This window comes from Bubalus bubalis, chromosome 4 (assembly GCF_019923935.1).
Source record: "Bubalus bubalis isolate 160015118507 breed Murrah chromosome 4, NDDB_SH_1, whole genome shotgun sequence".
NCBI lineage: Eukaryota > Metazoa > Chordata > Mammalia > Artiodactyla > Bovidae > Bubalus > Bubalus bubalis.
Genome location: NC_059160.1, coordinates 122,237,017 through 122,249,277, shown reverse-complemented (window position 1 = coordinate 122,249,277; position 12,261 = coordinate 122,237,017). Strand labels below are relative to the sequence as shown.

Below are 12,261 nucleotides of genomic sequence, written 5' to 3'. Positions count from 1 at the left end.
TGTCTGATGAGGACTGCCAGGTTTATATGTGTGTGTTTTAACACTGTGTTCTGTGTTGTGATTTTTTGATGGCCATTTTGCTTTGTCTGGCCACCATTTGGTTTAGACCTGCTGCCATTTAGACGACAGACTGCACAGAAGCGTGGCTGAGAGGAGCTACCCCTAGCCGAAGGTCAGGGCCGGCAGCTGGGAGGACTAACCCCATGTCCAAAGAGCTGTGGCTGCGCGAGCACAGGAGGGCTGAGAGGAGCTACTCCACATTCAAGGTCAGGAGGGGAGCCCGTGAGGAGATACCCCTCGTCCAAGGTAAAGAGTAGCGGCTGTGCTTTGCTGGAGCAGCTGTGAAGAGATACCCCACGTCCGAGGTAAGAGAAACCCAAGTAAGATGGTAGGTGTTGTGAGTGGGCATCAGAGGGCAGACACGCTGAAACCATAATCACAGAAAACTAGTCAATCTAATCACATGGACCACAGCCTTGTCTAACTCAATGAAACTAAGCCATGCCTGTGGGCCACCCAAGACGGGTGGGTCATGGTGGAGAGATCTGACAGAATGTGGTCCACTGGAGAAGGGAATGGCAAACCACTTCAGTATTCTTGCCTTGAGAACCCCATGAACAGTATGAAAAGGCAAAATGACAGGATACTGGAAGAGGAACTCCCCAGGTCAGTAGGTGCTATAGGAGATCAGTGGAGAAATAACTCCAGAAAGAATGAAGGGATGGAGCCAAAGCAAAAACAATACCCAGTTGTGGATGTGACTGGTGATAGAAGCAAGGTCCGATGCTGTAAAGAGCAATATTGCATAGGAACCTGGAATGTTAGGTCCATGAATCAAGGCAAATTGGAAGTGGTCAAACAGGAGATGGCAAGTGTGAACGTTAACATTCTAGGAATCAGTGAACTAAAATGGACTGGAATGGGTGAATTTAACTCAGATGACCATTTATATCTACTACTGTGGGCAGAAATCCCTTAGAAGAGATGGAGTAGCCATCATGGTCAACAAAAGAGTCTGAAATGTAGTACTTGGATGCAATCTCAAAAATGACAGAATGATTTCTGTTTGTTTCCAAGGCAAACCATTCATTATCACGGTAATCCAAGCCTATGCCCCAACCAGTAACACTGAAGAAGCTGAAGTTGAATGGTTCTATGAAGACCCACAAGGTCTTTTAGAACTAACACCCCAAAAAGATGTCCTTTTCATTATAGGGGACTGGAATGCAAAAGTAGGAAGTCAAGAAACACCTAGAGTAACAGGAAAATTTGGCCTTGGAGTACGGAATGAAGCAGGGCAAAGGCTAATAGAGTTTTGCCAAGAGAACCCACTGATCATAGCAAACACCCTCTTCCAACAACACAAGAGAAGACGCTACACATGGACATCACCAGATGGTCAACACTGAAGTCAGACTGATTATATTCCTTGCAGCCAAAGATGGAGAAGCTCTATACAGTCAGTAAAAACAAGACCAGGAGCTGACTGTGGCTCAGATCATGAACTCCTTATTGCCAAATTCAGACTTAAATTGAAGAAAGTAGGGAAAACCCCTAGAGCATTTAGGTATGACCTAAATCAAATCCCTTATGATTATACAGTGGAAGTGAGAAATAGATTTAAGGGCCTAGATCTGACAGATAGAGTGCCTGATGAACTATGGACGGAGGTTGGTGACATTGTACAGGAGACAGGGATCAAGACCATCCCAATGGAAAAGAAATGCAAAAAAAAAAAAAAAAAAAGGAAAATGGCTCTCTGGGGAGGCCTTACAAATAGCTGTGAAAAGAAGAGAAGAGAAAAGCAAAGGAGAAAATGAAAGATATAAGCATCTGAATGCAGAGTTCCAAAGAATAGCAAGGAGAGATAAGAAAGCCTTCGTCAGCTATCAATGCAAAGAAATAGAGGAAAACAACAGAATGGGAAAGACTAGCTGCTGCTGCTAAGTCACTTCAGTTGTGTCCAACTCTGCGTGACCCCATAGACGGCAGCCCACCAGGCTCCCCCGTCCCTGGGATTCTCCAGGCAAGAACACTGGAATGGATTGCCATTTCCTTCTCCAATGCATGAAAGTGAAAAGTGAAAGTGAAGTCGCTCAGTCATGTCCGACTCTTCGTGATGCCATGGACTGCAGCCTACCAGGCTCCTCCGTCCATGGGATTTTCCAGGCAAGAGTACTGGAGTGGGATGCCATTGCCTTCTCCAGGAAAGACTAGAGATCTCTTAAAAAAAAATTAGAGATACCAAGGGAATATTTCATGCAAAGATGGGCACAATAAAGGACAGAAATGGTATGCACCTAATAGAAGCAGAAGATATTAAGAAGAGGTGGCAAGAATACACAGAAGAACTGTACAAAAAGATCTTCATGACCAAAATAATCATGATGGTGTGATCACTCACCTAGAGCCAGACATCCTGGAATGTGAAGTCAAGTGGGCCTTAGAAAGCATCACTATGAATAAAGCTAGTGGAGGTGATGGAATTCCAGTTGAGCTATTTCAAATCCTGAAAGATGATGCTGTGAAAGTGCTTCACTCAATATGTCAGCAAATCTGGAAAACTCAGCAGTGGCCACAGGACTGGAAAAGGTCAGTTTTCATTCCAATCCCAAAGAAAGGCAATGCCAAAGAATGCTCAAAGTACTGCACAATTGCACTCATCTCGCATGCTAGTAAAGTAATGCTCAAAATTCTCCAAGCCAGGCTTCAGCAATACATGAACCATGAACTTCCATATGTTTAAGCTGGATTGAGAAAAAGCAGAGGAACCAGAGATCAAATTGCCAACATCTGCTGGATCATGGAAAAAGCAAGAGAGTTCCAGAAAAAAACATCTATTTCTGCTTTACTTACTATGTCAAAGCCTTTGACTGTGTGGATTACAATAAACTGTGGGAAATTCTGAAAGAGATGGGAATACCAGACCACCTGACCTTCCTCTTGAGAAACCTGTATGGAGGTCAGGAAGCAACAGTTAGAAATGGACATGGAACAACAGACTGGTTCCAAATAGGAAAAGGAGTACGTCAAGGCTGTCTATTGTCACCCTGCTTATTTAACTTATATGCAGAGTACATCATGAGAAATGCTGTGCTGGAAGAAGCACAAGGTGGAATCAAGATTGCCGGGAGAAATATCAATAACCTCAGATATGCAGATGACACCATCCTTATGGCAGAAAAAATGAAGAGGAACTCAAAAGCCTCTTGATAAAAGTGAAAGTGGAGAATGAAAAAGTTGGCTTAAAGCTCAACATTCAGAAAAGGAAGATCATGACATCCGGTCCCATCACTTCATGGGAAATAGATGGGGAAACAGTGGAAACAGTGGCTGACTTAATTTTTCTGGGCTCCAAAATCACTGCAGATGGTGACTGCAGCCAGGAAATTAAAAAATGCTTACTTGTTGGAAGGAAAGTTATGACCAACCTAGATAGCATATTCAAAAGCAGAGACATTACTTTGCCAACAAAGGTTCATCTAGTCAAGGCTATGGTTTTTCCTGTGGTCATGTATGGATGTGAGAGTTGAACTGTGAAGAAAGCTGAGCGCCGAAGAATTGATGCTTTTGAACTGTGGTGTTGGAGAAGACTCTTGAAAGTCCCTTGGACTGCAAGGAGATCCAACCAGTCCATCCTAAAGGAGATCAGTCCTAGTGTTCTTTGGAAGGACTGATGCTAAAGCTGAAACTCCAGTACTTTGGCCACCTCATGCAAAGAGTTGACTTATTGGAAAAGACTCTGATGCTGGGAGGGATTGGGGGCAGGAGGAGAAGGGGACGACAGAGGATGAGATGACTGGATGGCATCACCTACTCGATGGAGGTGAGTTTGAGTGAACTCCAGGAGATGGTGATGGACAGGGAGGCCTGGCGTGCTGCAATTCATGGGGTCACTGACAGTGGGGCAGGACTGAGCGACTGAACTGCACTGAACTGAATTAGAGCGCTTTCTTCTACTTCCAGTAGGTGGAGCTGTGGCATACATTTGTGTGTCTCCACCTGCATGGCCTCTGCAGGTGTTGCAGGTGACCTGGGTACTGCTCCTGGTGTTACTGGGATGTGGGTCACTTCCACCACGTTCTGGGGCCTCCTGCATGTCCAGGGTTTGGGGTCCACAGACAGAATCCTGGTGGATGAGGAGGCAGGCGGCTGGAGTCCCTGATGCCCAGCTCCCATGGCCCAGGCCTTTCAGTGGCCAGGAAGCTGAATTCCTATGCAAGCTGCCTGACCAGTGCTGCCAGGCTCCCCGGGGATGCGGGCTGAGCCCACAGCCAGTCCAGGGTCACAGGCACCACCTTCACTGTCTCAGGCTCCGCTTTCTCTACGTGTCCTGCCTACCTGCCTTCAGATGCACAGATCCGAGGAACTCTCCAGAGACCTGATGTGCTGAGCAGAGGTATCTTTGTTGAGTTATGGATGTTTTACTGATTATATATCGAAGGGGAAAGAAACAGATCATCTCACGCCACTCTGATACTGGACATCATTAAGATGACATTTTCACATAGTCTTGGTAAAAAGAAACATAACTGGAAAAAGACACTTTAAAATCTATATGTTTAATTATTTTGTAATAGGTAAAGACTAACAATATTAATTTATACTTATATAATAGACACTTGCCTTGACATTTTATAACAGATAAATTTCTGAAAGCCTGGGTTTATTTCACCTGCACCACAGTAGTATTTTCAAAAGCATATAACTTGTGTACTATCTGTTCTTCTTTACGGCTGAGTACAGGATTTTCCAGATAAAGAGGAAGTGGTGGTGATGCAGCTGCGATGGGTTGGGCGTGCTCCAGGAAAGGCGGGGGTGGGGGCACCCTGCAAAGGGCCAGGACGTGTCACTGAGCTGGCCTTGCCTAGCCTGTCCACTCGCTCTCCCCACACCTTCAATAGCGCAGAGGAGACATGCAATGTCCACTGCAGTCCACTGGGTTGGGGTGCTGCCCCTCATAACACACGATGAATGAGAAGTGCAGCTGGAGCCCCATCCCCTGGGGACTGGCACACATACTGGTTTCGCGTGGCTGGAACCACACCCTCTGCTGTGCCTTGTATGTAAGGGCAGGAAAGGAGGGTAGGTTCAGGAAAGTTACCTCATCTCAGGCAGAAACACAACTTCAGCCTATTTAATGCAGCTCTGCTCCAGCTGTAAAGGCTGGAGGGGGGAGGGACATGGGAAGGGCCCCAGAGGTCCACACAGACACGTGGTCACATGGCTGCCAACTCATTTCTGTGAGTCACAGGTAAACACAGAGGCTTTAACAACTGAAAAACATGGAGAACTGTGTTCTGCATTGCACACAAAATACATAAACTACAACTGGGTCCAAGTCTTGGGTTCACCTGGGTATCAATGAACTGGGACAAGAAAGTTCACACATCCAGTCAATCCACCGGGCATTCAAAGGTCAAGGCGACCTGGGGAAAGGGAAAACTTGCTTCAGCAGCTCCAACAGCTTCTGAGGCAAAAGCCTCTGAAACTGCATTAACAAGAAAGAAACGAACATATTGAGGCTGCCTAAGACAAAACGTCACTTACTAAATTTAAAATATTGTTTGAAAAAAATCACACAAAAATCCGATGAACTATTTCTGGGATAGTAATGATTAACTTCTATTCAGGTAGTTATCAGTTCTGAATCTTTGAATACATATTTCTGAAATTACATTTAAGAAAGCAGCATTACTTTTTACACTGAACTTTCCAAAAACTACAGTATATGAAATGGTGACATTCACCATTTTCATCTCTTTCATTGATAAAACCACACCAAGAGCAAAAAATAGTACAACTCTCAGATTGTTCTTTAATTAACTAGTAATTATTATATTATACATAAACCATCATGCTAAGCATGGAATATGAAAATCCTACTAGTAAGAAATTTATGGGGAAACAGTGGAAACACTGGCTAACTTTATTTTTGGGGGCTCCAAAATCACTGAAGATGATGACTGTAGCCATGAAATTAAGACTCTTGCTCCTTGGAAGGGAAGTTGTGACCAACATATTAAAATATGTCATTTTAATTATTAAAATAATTAAAAAGCAGAGACATTACTTTGCCAACAAAGGTCCATCTAGTCAAGGCTATGGTTTTTCCAGTAGTCACGTATGGATGTGAGAATTGGACTATAAAGAAAGCTGAGCACCGAAGAATTGATGCTTTTGAACTGTGGTGTTGAAGAAGACTCGAGAGTCCCTTGGACTGCAAGGAGATCCAATCAGTCCACCCTAAAGGATATCAGTCCTGAGTGTTCATTGGAAGGACTAACGTTGAAGCTGAAACTCCAATACTTTGACCACCTGATGTGAAGAGCAGACTCATTGGAAAAGACCCTGATGCTGGGAAAGATTGAAGGCAGGAGGAGAAGGGGACAACAGAGGATGAGATGGTTGGATGGCATCACAGACTCGATGGACGTGAGTTTGGGTAAACTCCAGGAGTTGGTGATGGACACAGAGACCTGGCATGCTGTGGTCCATGGGGTCGCAAAGAGTCAGACATGACTGAGCGACTGAACTGAACTGAAGGAATTTATAGTTAAATTGAAAGATAAGACATATGTACACAAATGATAATATAAATCAAAAAGAAGCATGTGACCAAGAAAAAGAAGACAGAAAAGATGTCATAAGGGATGTTATGGGAACAACCATCAAAACAACGGGATCTGAGGATTAGATGACACTAATATATCGATGCCAATTTCATGATATTGCTGGTTGTATTATGATTAAGTGTCTGCTATATTGTAGGAAATACACACTAAAGTATTCAGGGACAATCAGACATAATGTTGACAATGTATTTGCAACCGATACAGAAAAAGAATAGTCCGTCATAGTGACTTGCAACTTCAGTGTATCTCTGAAACTGTTTTAAAAAATAAAATACAAATTTAAAAATGAAGATTGTAAATAAAGTGGTGTCATTCTAAATTTGACCAATTTTAAAAATATAAATTTATTTATTTTAATTGGAGGCTAATTACTTTACAATATTGTATTGGTTTTGCCATACATCAACATGAATCCACCATGGGTGTACACATGTTCCCCATCCTGACCCCCCTCCCACCTCCCTCCCCATACCATCCCTCTGGGTCATCCCAGTGCACCAGCCCTGAACATCCTGTATCATGCTTTGAGCCTGGACTGGTGATTCATTTCACATGATATTATACATGTTTCAATGCCATTCTTCCAAATCATCCCACCCTCGCCCTCTCCCACAGAGTCCATAAAACTGTTCTATACACCTGTATCTATTTTGCTGTCTCACATACAGGGTTATCATTACCATCTTTCTAAATTCCATATATATGCATTAGTATACTGTATTGGTGTTTTTCTTTCTGACTTATTTTGCTCTGTATAATAGGCTCCAGTTTCATCCACCTCATTAGAACTGATTCAAATGCATTCTTTTAAATAGCTGAGTAGTACTCCATTCTGTATATGTACCACAGATTTCTTATCCATTCATCTGCTGATGGACATCTAGGTTGCTTCCATGTCTTGGCTATTATAAACAGTGCTGTGATGAACATTGGGGTACATGTGTCTCTTTCAGTTCTGGTTTCCTCGGTGTGTATGCCCAGCAGTGGGATTGCTGAGTCGTACGGCAGTTCTATTTGCAGTTTTTTAAGGAATCTCCACACTGTTCTCCATAGTGACTGTACTAGTTTGCTTTCCCACTAACAGTGTAAGAGGGTTCCCTTTTCTCCACACCCTCCACATTTATTGCTTGTAGACTTTTGGATCGCAGCCATTGTGACTGGCGTGAAATGGTACCTCACTGTGATTTTGATTTTCATTTCTCTGATAATGAGTGATGTTGAGCATCTTTTCATGAGTTTGTTAGCCATCTGTATGTCTTTTTGGAGAAATGTCTGTTTAGGTCTTTGGCCCATTTTTTTTATTGGGTCGTTTATTTTTCTGGAATTGAGGTGTAGGAGTTGCTTGTATATTTTTGAGATTAATTCTTTGCCAGTTGCTTCATACGCTATTATTTTCTCCCATTCTGAAGGCTGTTTCACCTTGCTTATAGTTTCCTTTGTTGTGCAGAAGCCTTTAATTTTAATTAGGTCCCATTTGTTTATTTTTGCTTTTATTTCCAGTATTCTGGGAGGTGGGTCACAGAGGATCCTGCTGTGATTTATGTTGGAGAGTGTTTTGCCTATGTTCTCCTCTATAGTTTCTGGTCTTACATTTAGATCTTTAATCCATTTTGAGTTTATTTTTGTGTATGGTGTTAAAAAGTGTTCTAGTTTCATTCTTTTACAAGTGGTTGACCAGTTTTCCCAGCACCATTTGTTAAAGAGATTGTCTTTTCTCCATTGTATATTCTTGCCTCCTTTGTCAATACTTCTAGCCATTCTTTAACTTTAACACGACTACAAATAAAAGCAAAAGACAAACCCTGTTGGCAGCATCATGAAGTCTCTCCTCAGTACTTTCCAAAGCCAAGGTGATATATTCTTCTTCAAGAAGCTGTAATTTCATTTCCTGCAAATGCCTTTGAGTGGTTTCAAGTTCCTGTGTCTTATTTTGCAGGTCAGATTTGAACTGGTTAAGTTCATTTTTACTATCCATAAACAATTCTGTAACCTACATATAACACATGAAACATTTTTGGTTTAGAATTTAAAAATGCTGAAGTGGTTGTTGACACACCTGACTAGTTCATAACACTAAAAGAACCAAACAAATTATTTCCATATAAAAGTTGTAACAAGTTACCCGGTAGGTTAGAGCACTTCATATGGTAACTGGTATCTTCCTATAACGGCTACTAGTACTGGTGGTCCAGTGGTTAGGACTCTGCGTGTCCAGTGCTATGGGCACAGGTTTGATCGCTGGTCAGGGAATTAGGATTCCGCAAATCGTGGGGCACAGCCAACCAAACAAAAACAAATAACAGGTCTAATGAAATGGTGTTAATTCTTCAGATTCCTTTCGACACTGCCAGTGTGAGGGTGGCACTGAAGGGTCAGGTCTCTCAGCCTTAGTTATTTAACATCTGGCTTCTCCCAACATCTGGCTTTCCTCACCTGATAAACATGTTGATGAAAATGTCTCAGCATTCACTATACAGCTTTCATATTAAATTACACAATTTCGTTAATTTCTTAAAATGCTGCATTAGTATGTGTCAAATAGAATAACTTCTTCAAAAAAGACTCATTTCTTCATTATCATTAAAGATAATTTAAAATAAAAACTGTGATACAACTTAATTTTAGTTTAGAGGTCAGCAAGAAAAAAAAAAAAGAAAAAATATCTGGTCCCTCACATTCTGAAATTGCCTTTTAATATTTGCTTTTTACATGACAGTCAATACAGTTTTGAATGCTTACCCTATTTAGCTCTTCCTAAACAGCAGCAATTTTTTCAACCAATTCTACAATTTCTTCCTCTTGAACAGTTGGTTTTCCACTCATAGCTCTAAACTAAAATTTAAAAAGATTTTAACAGTGAATATTGTTTCCTAATGCCTAGAAAATTTACTCTAACACAATTGAGGCAGTTACATATCATCTCTACTGTTTATCACTATCATGATAATGATGCTTTAGTATCAATAAGCAATAGATACAAAGTGCAAAAAACAAATGTATTCTTTGTCTTCGGTTTATAAACAGACTGTTTTTCTTGTTTTCTCCATTTTGAAACTGAGAATCCCTACCGATTACAGGGGGAAAAAACATGTTTGTATATAAAATTTGAGAAGCTACAAAGGTGACAGAGGACTATAACCCAGAGGTAGGGGATACAACTAGGTGTCTATAATCAAGAACATGAAGAATAATAAACAAGACAGGCAGAATCCTGAAGGGGCTTGTGGTGTGAAAGCATCAGGTGTCATAGGAGGAAGAGGTAAAGATAAGGGGCTAAAACCTGGAAAACTAAAGTATGTATACAGAGCAACTGAATCTCCTGCCCCCAGCACACAGGCCCCAATACACACCCCAACACATATCACTATCACACCACCACAAAAGTCTTCATGAGATAAATGATTCTTCTCTAGAGCACAGCTTCTCAGCTTTAACACTGCTGACATTTTGCACCAGACAATTCTGGTCTGCTTTAATGAGCCTCTCTGATTTCTTGTTCGATTAGCAAGTGTCAGAAGTGAGTGCTGTCCTTTGCATTCTTCTAGTTCCTTCATAACTACCAACCATCTTCTATTCCACGTTGTGCTTAAATGACAAAGAATTTTAAGAAGGTAGATTTCCTCAAACTATTTGCTAGAGCTATTGATCAAAGGAAAAGATAAAGTTGAGATGGTATAAGACGAAAGTTCATTCTAACAGTCTTTTGATAACTATATCAGTTTTTTATTGCAAATAGCTCTTCAAAGTAGATGAGATATTTGAAATGCTTTCCTATATTAAATGTACAAGAGGGATGCAACATTGTTATTAAATGAATGATATAGTTTAGGTAAATAATTTTTAATTGAAGCATAATCGACTTACAATATCACATTAGTTTTGGGTGTACAACATAGTGATTTGATACTCTTACACATTACAAAATGATCACCACAAGAAGTCTAGTTACCAACTGTCGCCACACAAAGGTAGTACAATACTACTAACTACACTCCCTATTCTTAGAAATTAATTTCCATAACCAAGGGCTTTCCTAAAATTTTCTTCAGAATTGTACCCTCCATTTTTTTCACGAGCTGCAACACGATCCCGTTTCAGATGCAGTATCTCTTCTGTATATTCCTATGCAAGAAGAATGTTGTGTCAGTTTAGCACTTCCCTTTTTTTTTCATTCAGTTTGGGGAAGATTTATAATAAATAAAACAAAGTTAGCCCTCTTATCTTTTTTAAAGCACAAAAATATGTGATTAAAAAGTCACAACCTTACTTTTCATTCAATATTAATATAGTTAGAATAAAGTCAATAGCTTTCATTCATTGTAAAAATACAGGCTTCTGAAGAAAAAAACAACCTCCAGTAGCCAGGTTGGTCTCCAAATCTCATCTCACATGAAAACGAACTAGGGTTTCTTAGGGAGGTGTCTGACTCCAGGATTGGGGCAAGAAACATTCAAGATAAACCTGGAACATCTTGTAAAACAAAATAGGAAGGAAGCAAAGGAAGCCTAGATCAACAAAAAAGACTCAAGAACCCACTGAAAAAGTACCCAATGGCCAGAGAAGGAACAATTGGAACGTCAGTGAGGTTATTAACTACAATTGTTAGCACAAATATTCTAAATCCATGAGTTTATAATGACATTAAGAAAGCTGGGAAAACAACCTGTTATTCTCCAAACTGTCAAAGGAAATGAATCAAGCATTTGTCCTGTCTTTTCTATAAGAACTACAGCCTTGGGGAGCTGAGGGAATGTTCCTCCTTATAGAGTTTGTCTAGCAGCTCAACTAAGGAAGAACAATTCAAAAATTATTATTTTGCAACCCTTAAACAACTAGTGGATCAGGTCATTTGAATATAATCAATCCCTTACCAAAAAAAAAAAAAAAAAAAAGGGAAAGAACCAGACATTATGTGCTTCCAAGTGGGAGAACATACCACCATTTATGAAGTATTTTGGTCAAAAATATATAAATAAGATGAAGCCTGACTCTATCAAGCCTCAAAATCCAACTACTAATTTATGGTAAAACTTATTTGGATCCTAAAACAAATTATTAAAAGCCTACACTGAAACAACTGGAATTTTAAACAATGACTGAATATTTTATCATAATAAATTACTGTTAAATATTTTTAGATTGAATAATAGCAATAGGGTTCAAAAATTCAAGTGTCTAAAATAAAATGAATGCTTATAAAAGAGCATGGCCTTTAAAAAATAATGACTATAAAAATCACTGTAGTTTTTCTCAGATCCTGACGATTTTGACACCCTCTATAAAGAGAGGTTTGCCCATATAAGCTTCCTTTTAAACAGTCTGATTCCAAGAGTTATTATAAAGCGACAGTAATTAAAACTGTGGTATGAGTGAGGGACAGACATAAATCATTGCAACAGAAGAGAAAGCCCAGCCATTTTGGAAAACAACTTGGCAGTTGCTTAAAAAAAAGAAAACTTAATTTTAATTACCATACAACACAACAATTGTACTCTTTGGCAATTATCTCAGAAAAATGAAAATTTACATGTACACAAATTACTATAAACAAATATGATCAAAGCAGTTTTATTTTCAGTCGCAAAAAAATGAAATTAGCCCATATATCTTTCACAGGTGAATCTGA

The 12,261-nt window shown here is 40.1% G+C and overlaps 1 pseudogene; it reads right to left on the bottom strand.

Annotated features, from left to right (window-relative positions):
- Window positions 1-8,275: 8,275 nt before the first annotated feature.
- LOC102390961 overlaps window positions 8,276-12,261 on the bottom strand; it is a 106,307-nt pseudogene continuing 102,321 nt past the window's right edge.